The 11,219-nt window shown below is 35.6% G+C and overlaps 1 long non-coding RNA gene across 1 annotated transcript in view; it reads right to left on the minus strand.

Moving 5' to 3' along the window:
• Positions 1-872: 872 nt before the first annotated feature.
• Positions 873-11,219, minus strand: part of LOC118766249 — a 24,401-nt gene continuing 14,054 nt past the window's right edge. The window contains exon 3 of the long non-coding RNA XR_005002165.1: positions 873-949. This is a non-coding gene — a long non-coding RNA (uncharacterized LOC118766249). The remainder of the gene's footprint in view (positions 950-11,219) is intronic.

Genomic DNA, 11,219 nt, shown 5'->3' on the forward strand with positions numbered 1-11,219 from the left:
CTGCTCCAGGCACAAGGCCCGAAATTCTAGGTGGAGTGGCCAGTCGATTAGATCAACCCCAGGACGCAACTGGTACTTAATTTATCGACCCCTAAATGATGAAAGGCAAAGTCGACCCCGGCGGAATTTGAACTCAGAGCGTAAAGACAGACGAAATACCTATTTCTTTACTGCCCACAAGGGGCTAAACACAGAGAGGACAAACAAGGACAGACAAACGGATTAAGTCGATTACATTGACCCAAATGCGTAACTAGTACTTAATTTATCGACCCCGAAAGGCTGAAAGGCAAAGTCAACCTCGGCGGAATTTGAACTCAGAACATAACGGCTACGCATTTCGCCCGGCGTGCTAAAGTTTCTGCCAGCTTGCCGCCTTTATTAAAAACATATTGAATACTTACAAATCTGACCAAACATGTTGAGCGCAACTTTCGTTTGTTTTTCTGCTCGTATGTGATACGCACACATATATTTATATAGACAAGCAGATATTTACCAAAGTTATGAACGCACAAGATCCATATGTATTTAGACTAATGGGTATATATATATACATACACATACATACATTCATGCATATATATCTTTATATATGTATGTACATATATATATATATATATATAATATATATATATATATATATATATATATAAATTCATACACATATATATAATATACACATACATACACATATGCAAATATTTTATATATATATATATCATATATACAGGGTGTTCAAAAAGTCTCTCTGCAGTGATTTTTTTTCATCCTGCGCATCACTCTGGCCCAACTGCAATAATTTTTCGATAAACGGATTATTTCGAAGGGACTTTGGACACCAAGAGCACCTGATTTAACTGTTTTCCTGTGGAACAAATAAAGGATCAGTGTACAAGAATTTCCCGAAAACCATTAAATGCTTACTGCGGAGAGACTTTTTGATCACCTTATACATGTGTGTGTGTGTGTGTGTGTGTGTGTGTGTGTGTGTGTGTGTGGAGGGTACTGATCAAGAGTATTTGTGCGAGTGTATGTTAGTTTATATGTATGCATGTGAGTGTTAGAAAGTGAACTCGTCCAGAACTTCAAAATCTATCATGATTTACCATTTGTGACGTCTCTGTCACATATTGTTAGCTTATCAGCTGACTAGCAAAGCAGCATGTTTCGAAATATTTATAAATAGAATACTTAGTTTGCTCTGCTGTGTGCAGATTCGTTATTGTTTTGTTTTGTTTATTTTTTTCTCTTTTTAATCCGAGCTTTTACTATAAACTCATACAGGAAGTAATGACGCTTCTGTTTTTTTTACCCACCGATAATTTGAAGTTTTTTTTTTTTTTTTCGTTTTTCCTTTCACCTTGAAAAGAAACCGAAATAAGTTTCAATCAGGAATCGAAAACAGGTCGTTGACATGACTCGATAAAAAGAATAACAACAATATAAAATAGCAATCTAAAAATCTATGCATTCGCTTATTATTTCCCCCCAAAAAAATAATAAATAATAATACGAAAAAACATTAGTAGCTCTATCAGCAGTAGTTTCCTCGACATACGTCATATATAAAAGACAGGTACATGCCGTCAGTAAATATTCAAGGCAAACAGCAAGCCTTAACAAAATAAATTGCAAGATAAGAGAAGTACATAAAATTATATGACTTACGCCAACGAGTAGAAAAAAGAGTGGTCATTGCATATTGTAGAATTTTGTCCTGTTTATTGTTACCAGAAAATGCCACTAGCCGTTACTCCGAGCAAAAATATTTTTGATAAGATATTTATTTATCTTTTTATTTCATTTTATCTAGTTTCAGCTCACGAGCAGTGGCCATGCTGGGGCACCGCCATATATATATATATATATATATATAAAGTATTGTTTATGGCCATTTTATTGTGGCTGTCCTCTAAGAGACGACGATACTGACATTTAACCCCAGGAAGACGTCTCCAGTTGGTTTACTCGAGGGGCTTCTCACACTTGATATTTATTGCAAGCGGGAAATAACTCCTGCCACCCTACCTCTGAGACCACTTGACCACGTTGTTTCGATCTGTATTGGATCTCCTCGGTGGTGGGTACTCGTTCACCAAGCATGGCACACACACACACATACATATATATATATATATATATATATATATATATATGCAAAAATTTTGTCCTATGTATAATAGATGCCGGGATAGTCATAGAAAACCTACAAAGGAAAGTGAAAAGGCGGTAGAGAGTTATTAATAACAAAATGGAAACTCGTATACATGTTTGTGCCTGTAGCACTAAAAAATATTACCAGACATAATCATGTGGTGACGAAAATATAATAAATAGATAACTAATATTCTTTTGATCATTTCAGCATATATGAATGATGCGTTTCACTTCTATTATGATATTATCAGTGAAGCTTATACTTTACTTGATTAAGTAGTAACGTAATAATGACGAAGTAAATGCAGAAGGATTTTACATTGGTTGATGTAATAAAATCAAATTGTTTTGAGAATGTATAACCAAATAACTCAGAGCCTCCATTCGCTCGAAAACAAAAATATAGATAAGTATACATGAGGTTAGGAGGAGAATTATGCTTCCAAATTAGTAATGGATATCGGTTCAAAAGTTCGCATCACCATTCTATGGTATTCACCACTTTATTTAACTTAATATAACAGAAAAGTAAGTGCGCGCCCCCAGTCTTATTGGCCAATGAGAGTTGAGAAAGAGTAGAATTAATTTAACGTTAGATTGTTATTGATTGTCATTTATCTTGAAGTGAATGAAGTTTAATGATATAACGTAACAGTTAGAGACAGCGAGGCTATTATTTAGTAATAGCTCAACTCGACACGTTAGATTCCTGTTTTTCTTGGTTGTTTGTCTATTGTGTAATTAGTAAAGTATTATTAGCTTGTGATAAACTACATTAAAGAATTTCAATGCAAAACTCTATAATTATGCTTTGAGATTAATGGTGGGAAGAGTAGTCACGAAGTAAAATATAGAGCTACTCTCAGACAATAAAAAAAGCCTTAAGGACAGTGCAAATGATTGTCTAATACGTTATCTCCTCACCCAAGCTAATTACCTCTATCTTTCTGTCTCCTGCTTGCGTATATATGTGTGTATGTGCGCGCGCGTGTGTGTAGGGTTTGATTGGACAAAACAGTGTGTGTGTGTGTGTGATGTTGTTTAGTTGGCTGTCTGTGTGTGTTCATATTCATTACACTTCGTGACATAGCTCTTCTTTCTTTGCAGGTATATCGAAATAAGTTAAAATGCGCGACCTATCTGATTTTTAAAGAAGACAGATTATTGAAGGGCGAATGGTTGGAGCTTCAGTCACTAAAACTACTGAATCGTTTAATGTTTCGAGAGTTATAATCCCTAACAATCATGTTGCAATTCCAAAACCAAAATGAAACCAGTTTTGGCAAGTATAATTCTGGACAAAAGGCAAAGCTGGCAGAGAGGAGCGGCAGAGTAGTGAAGCGTATTGTATCTAAAACCATCGAGTTACGGCAACAAAAGTAACATCAGAGTTAAGCCACACCCTTGACAACTAAAACTTTCCGTCAAGAACTCCATAAAGCTGGTTACAAAAATAAATCTGCAATAGCTAGATTTCTCCTTTCCGCCATCAACACTGTTAAGCGGAAGAAATGGTTTCTAGACTGCTTACCATCATCACTGAAAGAGCTGAAGCATGTTTTACCTGAAGATTGGCTTAAAATTCTCGTAACAACGTATAGAACCTGTACGAGTTAATTTCTTGACGTGTTAAAGCTGTGATGGATGACAAAAGTGGACCAACTCGTATCAAATTATAAAACTATTTTTACAAGGTGTTTTTTTATTATTTTGCCCAATGTAGTCATGTGTGTGTGTGTGTGTGTGTGTGTGTGTGTGTGTCTTTCTGTGTGTGTAGACACACATGAAGAGAATTATGGGAAAATATACCCTCCACACTCAGACACTTTCTGCAAAAAACAAGCAAAACAAGATGGAAATGTGCGATATAAAATTATTTTATGTCGAGTAACTTGGCTTAAAATGCTTGATGAGTGAAAGAAATATAACCGAGTGGAAAAGAATGGATTCTCAGTAACGTTTGATAATGTTATAGCGACAACTTATATTTAAATTGGGCGAAGGGATGAAAGAGAGAAAGAAGACTTTTATTGTTTTACATTCAGTTTTGGTGTATTACGAAGTAGCACGGTGGTAAGTGTATGGATAATTGATATACTTTATAGCGCCGCTTGTCGCTTCCCTCTCTATACATCTCAAGGATAGTATTGATGCCCCTATTTTTCTTACTTTTATCTATTACTTGTTTCCGTCATTTGATTGCGGCCAGCTTGGGGAGCCGCCTTGAAGAGTTTTACTCGAACAAATCGACTTATTTTTTTAAAGCTTAGTATCTATTCTATCGGTCTCTTTTGTGGGTACATAAACACACCAGCACCGGTTGTCACAGATGCAAAGACATACACACCTAGATATATACATATACATATATACGATGGGCTTCTTTAGGTTTCCGTCTACCAAATCCATTCACAAGGGATTTGGTCGGCCCGAACCTATAGTAAAAAGACACTATCTCAAAGTGCCACGTAGTGGGACTAATTCATTTTCCACTTATTTTGGACACTCACAACACCTTATCACTATGCATGCAAGATCCCTGTACGTCACCTTCATTTGAACCCACTAACCTAGGACAACTATCCTTTTACTCTTTGTTAAACTCGTTTTTACTCTCATCTATTAAGTTTTCTACGAATTATTCAAACGCACAAAGCGTTTATGTTTACGCAAGTTACATAGGCTGGATAAAGGACATAGTTTGTTGATAAAACTTATTGAAGAAGCATCTGAAAGTAAAAATGAGTTCAACGACACATACGTACGTACATATGTATGTATGTATGTATGTATGTATGTATGTATGTATGTATGTATGTATGTATGTATGTATGTATGTATGTATGTATGTATGTATGTATGTATGTATGTATGTATGTATGTATGTATGTATGTATGTATGTATGTGCGTGTATGTATGTATGCATGTATATATGTGTGTGTGCGTGCGTATATATATATGTATATAGATGCATATAGCCATATATTTGTTTACACACATATATACATACATGCGTATGTACATCTGCACATATATGCATACATACGCGCACACACGTACCTACCTACCTACCTCCATACCTACATACATACATACATACATACATACATACATACATACATACATACATACATACATAGCGTCAAAGTGAGGATCGAGTCGAAGAATATAGAAATACATCAGGGTCTGCCTTTGTGGAGTCTCAAAAGTCAAAAAGCACTGCGGTGTCAATGTAGCCTTCCGTTAAATTTATAAAGTGATTGCTCTCCGCTGTCAGTTCATCATTAGATTTTCTTTCTTTTCTTTTTTTTTTATGTATTCTAATATCTTGCTGAGCAGGTAATCAGTTTGTTTTAGATATTGCTAATCTTTATTTCTACTGGGAATTGTTATCTATTTAGGTTTATCTATTTATCCTTCCAGGCCTGAAAACAATGTTTTCCTAATTCAAAATAGTTCATTTGCTGAATCAAGTACAAAAATATACCGGTTATGGTGAAAAGTTTGATAAATTACAACTAAAAGTGACCTGTATCAAAGTGCATTTGAATTGGAGATCTGACTTCTCACAAATTTTAATTACATGTAGTAGTATTAAAATCATTTCGCCAACACTCGGGGATGCATCATCAGTAATTTTTTTGGTATCTTAGGGAGATTCAGGTCTTTGAACATTAAACCCTTTCACACTGTTGATGCAGCCTGGGTTGATCAGGTCCCTGCTTGCAGCACAGTATCAGCAAAGTACCGGTTTGCGCTCTTTATTCAAATCCATCCAGTGACTTTCTCTGCAGCTTAGGTGGTGGAATGTGTGTCAGGCTTAAAATGGAAAAGTTAAATTTCTTATTTGGACTAAATTACGGCCAAGATTTGAACTCACACACGGAATTCATATCAAAGTTAATCCAAGTAGCTAAACTGTCGCTAACAAGTGGAGGGAAGATGGAGGGAAAACTATTTATTGAATATTCTCTTTGGTGAATAAGAGAAGGACATAATATTCTATGGTTATACAAGAGCTGTATTACTATAGAAGCAAAACGTATTTAGGAACAAATGAAATGAGAATTTGAAAAGATACATTGCTGTTAACTGTCTGAAACCATTACAGACATGTAGAATTTCAGACTGAAAATACTATAATCTCTTTTATCGACTTTTACAAGGTATCTTCAGAGAAGGTTTTGCTTCTAAAGACAATCAGCAAGGAAAAACACTGCATCAGAAATACATTTTATAACTGCAAGATACACAGTTGACATTGAAATTAATTCTTTGGAAGCTCATCTTCTTCTAGCATTTCAAGTTACCATGAGACTCAACTCTGTTGATTGACTTACATGGTAACCATAGGAATAAAAGAAAAATAGTTTACAGATAAATTTTAAATCAGAGATTTGTGCAATTTGCCAACGTTTACTGATGATTCCGTCAACGTCTGCTACAGTTGAATGAATATTTCCTCGAGTAGAACGATCAAAGACATGTTTCTGATCAGGAGCGAAGCAAGATAGATAAAATTCTCTAGCTAGTCTTTCATAACACACGCGTGCACAAAGCAGAAAGCGAACAAACCAAATACATCTAATTGTCAATGCTGAATGTTACAGTCGATTCTTCCTTTAATATCAATTCTCATTTAAGTATATAAATATAAAAGAATAAATGTTAGAAATGTTTTGACGACCTCCACTCTGTACTAATTGTCAATCCTTCCTCCCACTCCACATAAAAGACAGCTCCATGTGTGTGTGTGAGTGTGCGTGTGTGTATGTGTATGTGTTTGTACACTTATATGTATATGTGTGTGTTGGTGTATATATATATATGTACAGACATAGACTTGCTCAAATTCATCAATAAATTAACATCGATGTTTTTTCACCGTTGTTACAATCATCTGAAATGGAACTGTCAGAGAGCGATATTCTGGCAATTTTGCTATTCAACTTCACAAAAAGAACGTAAAGCTCGCGACATCAACGAAACGTTTGATGAGAAAATGACCATTGAGTGATCAGCTCGAAAATGGTTTAAACGATTTCGCAGTGGAGACCGGAGCCTTGAAGATCATGAGCGTAGTGGACGCCCATCTGTCATCGATGACGGTCAATAAAATATCGTCAATTAGAAAGATCCACATAAAACCACCCGATAACATACAGAACAACTTCAAGTTAGCCAGAAAACTGCCTGCAACCATTTGTACGCGATCGGAAAATAAAAAAGGATCGACAAATGGGTACCACACGGTTTGAATGAAAATCAGAAATTGCGCAGATATGAAATTTACTCGTCGCTTCTTCTCCGTAACCAGACTGATCCATTTTTCGATGGTATTGTAAGAGGATTCAGTACAATAATAAAAAAAAGTTTTCGCAGTGATTGGACCGAAATGAAGTACCGAAAACCTTCCCTTGATCCGAGCTCTTCAGAATGAAGGTCATGGTGGTGTACTGCTGGACTCGTCCACTATAACTTCTTAAAACCCGGAAAAACCATTACTGCAGAAACGTATTGCCATGAAATTGCCAAAATGAAGGAATAACAGATACTCCCTCGTCCCTGGTTGGCCAACAGAAGAGGGCCAATCATTCTTCATGAGAATGCTCGCCCACACATTTCTCTAATGATGCTCTAGAAGTTGAGGGAACTTGGCTACAAATTTCTTCCCCACCCAACTTATTCCCCAGACCTTTCTCCTACCGACGACCACTTTTTCAAGCATCTTGAAGGTTTCATGCAAGAGAAGGAGTTCAAAATTCGAACTAATAATGAAAGAGCGTTAAAACAGTTCATCAGCTCCAGAACTCCAGATTTTTGTGTTACCAGAATAAACAAACTTGTAACTCGTTGGCAAAAATGTATTGATTGTAATGGTACTTCTTCGATGAATAAAATTCCCGCATTGTTGAAATATATTGTGATGTATTTCATGTTTCAAAACGTTGCTTACTTTTTACTCAGCCAGATAGATAGATAGATAGATAGATAGATAGATAGATAGATAGATAGATAGATAGATAGATAGATAGATAGATTGATAGATAGATAGATAGATAGATAGATAGATAGATAGATAGATAGATAGATAGATAGATAGATAGATAGATAGATAGATAGATATACATACAGACACACATACACACGCATACATACACTCACCTATACATACATGCATATATATATAAAGAAAATAAAACAAGGTAGAAAATGCTAAAATTATTTTATCATAACGAACATTTTAGTATTGGTTTCAGCCTTTGCGACCTTTTCAGCTTAGTGTAAAGCATGAAAAACAATTAAATTGTGGAAAAATTAAATGAAATGTTTTTTTTTTTAATATTTCCATTTTAAAAAAGCATTTCATTTCATTTTTCCACAATTTTATTGTTTTTTATGCTTTACTCCAAGTTGAAAAAGTCGCAAACACTGAGACCAGTAATATAATGCCCTTCATGATAAAATTAGTTTAGCATTTTCTACCTTGTTTTATTTTCCTTATACATATCAACTCGTGTGCTCTTTTTCAACCTTCTACATATGTGTGTGTGTGTGTGTGTGTGTGTGTGTGTGTGTGTGTGTGTGTGTGTGTGTGTGTGTGCGTGTGTGTGTGTGTGTGTAACTTTTTATATTATATTTTAGATTCATGCTTCTTTGGCAAGTGACTTGATCTGCGATCTAAAATCATGCACGTGTATATATAGTGTAAGGGTTAGGGTAGCGATTGCAAGCACACATATACAATATTGGTTATTTTGTAATTATCTACAAGAAAATGTCTAGAATTAGGGCCTCCTGCATTTTTCCTTTCCATCTGTTGAAAAACAATTATTGGCTATTGCTTATGGACTGTGAGGGTTGGGCAGGAGGATAATTGTTTTTTCTTTTTGCTGTTTGCTCTTTCTCTTTTTTCTCATTTATTATTTTTTGCAATACTACGTAATTTCTTTTCTCTTTATCTATCGATTAATGACTTTTACTCTCATTTTAATATATGTAATTATTTTTATCGGTATCTATTGTCACCAGCTGCCACACATACATGTATGTAAACATACATACACGTATACATACATATGAGTGTTTATACATATATATATCATATATATATATATATATATACACACACACATACATACATTTGGTCTTGGCTTCAACAAAAAGCTTGTCACGTTATTGACCAGCTATCTAAGGGAAAGAAGAATTTTAATAAATTTCATATGAGCTGCATTCCAGGGGTTTTGAGACTTTCAAAGGGAGGCAGTTATAACTGTCTTAAATTATTGTAAATTTAGTATATTATTGCAATATATTTAATAAGCTGACCTGCCAACTTTTACAGTAAGTGAAGGAGACACCTGTAACAACATTTTGAACACACCATAATAAACACTGCTTGTCACAGCTGATCAGTTTGCAGAATGCAGTGGGAATGAGCGGACATTTTAAAAGATTGCTATGCAATAAAGGTTTATGGTAAACTGGGTAAGAACGCAATAAAAACCTATGAAATGCTCCACTCAGCTTATAGATTATGAGCCGAGCATCTTTTGTCGCTTGTACAAGAGATTAGTGAGAGTCCATGAGAGCTGTGGGAGGGAGAGGGACGTCATAATATCAAAACTGGCTGAGAAAATTCAATGTCTATAAGGCAATAAGCATACAGTTTGGAGTTGGTATGACAACAGTACACAGAATTATTCATGAAGATCTGAACATGCGCAAAAAGAGTACAATGTTTGTGCCCAGGGTGTTCAATGACGACCAGAAGGAAAGACGTGTCGATTACAGCAAGGAGATGATTGGGCTCCTTATCTCTGGTCCAAGAGTAATTGGCTCGCTGGTGACCTCTGTCGAAAGCTAGATATATTGCAATGATCCAGAAACCAAGAGACAGAGTGCCTAAAGGAAGCATTCTAACTCCCAGCAGACTCAATAAGGCCAGACAAAACAAGCTCATCGGGAGGCTCATGACGATCCCCTTTTTCGACAGCAAAAGCATCATCTACATCCATTAGATTCCCTCTGGCCTGATGGTCTATAAAGACTACTTTGAGGAGGTTCTGGGGGAGTTCAGGAAGAGATTTCGTTGCAAGATCTTCCACTTGGGTCGGCGGCATTTGCACCAGGACAATGTACCAATCTACAATTCCATCCTAGTAACCAACTAACGAATCTGCCAGCTCGCCGCCAGTTGAATTAACAGAAAATGTCTGACAGAATTCGGGAAGAAAACGCTTGGTGCTGTATCTGTTTTAACTTTAAGTAGTTCCAGTAAAACTTAGAAACTTTGACACAGTATGGTAATTGCTTAAATGTTAAACCAACACCATTACCAATTCTTTCCTTTTCGTAACTTTTTTCTGGATTAAAGGTGTCATATGTGAACAAATCGATAGAACGCTGGTTGCATAATCTCAATGTCAGTATTTAGCTTCCTTTCACTTGTTCTGCATAGTGTGACAACGATTGAAAAATATAAGCCTCATTAATTTTATATTTTGGTCATTGACACTAGCTGTAAACAGGCAACCCATGATGATATCATTGAATGCTTTAAGCTTGTATAGTGACACTATGAATATGCATAGGACTTAATTGGATCGCAGTGTTGATTTCAAATAATACTATGTAGAAATAGCCACCTGCAAAAGATCAATTATTGCTTAGCCTTAGATCTGCTCTGATTTAACAGTTTCATAAGCAAAACCATTCCGTCTAGGACAATATGTATTATTTTGCATATCTAAAACTGCGTTATCCTAGGTGACCTTCACGTTTTGAGAACTGAGAATAGAGTACAAGCGATTTGAGGGAGATTTGTTCGTTATTTCTAGCAGGTCAACCGACCGTGTAGAGAAGCTCCCTCGTTATTTTACCAGTGTGGTTGGGGGTGAGATATAGGTTGCTGATCCTATGAACCTTTAAGACTCATAAGTAACTTTTTTCTATAATTTTTTATTGCGATATTTTCTTTATAAGCTAGAGTTAGGTTCAAGAATAATTAAGTGAGAGATTCAAGATGAGACTAATAATTCCCAATAGGTCAGTAACC

The sequence above is a fragment of the Octopus sinensis genome, linkage group LG1 (assembly GCF_006345805.1).
Source record: "Octopus sinensis linkage group LG1, ASM634580v1, whole genome shotgun sequence".
NCBI classification, from domain to species: domain Eukaryota; kingdom Metazoa; phylum Mollusca; class Cephalopoda; order Octopoda; family Octopodidae; genus Octopus; species Octopus sinensis.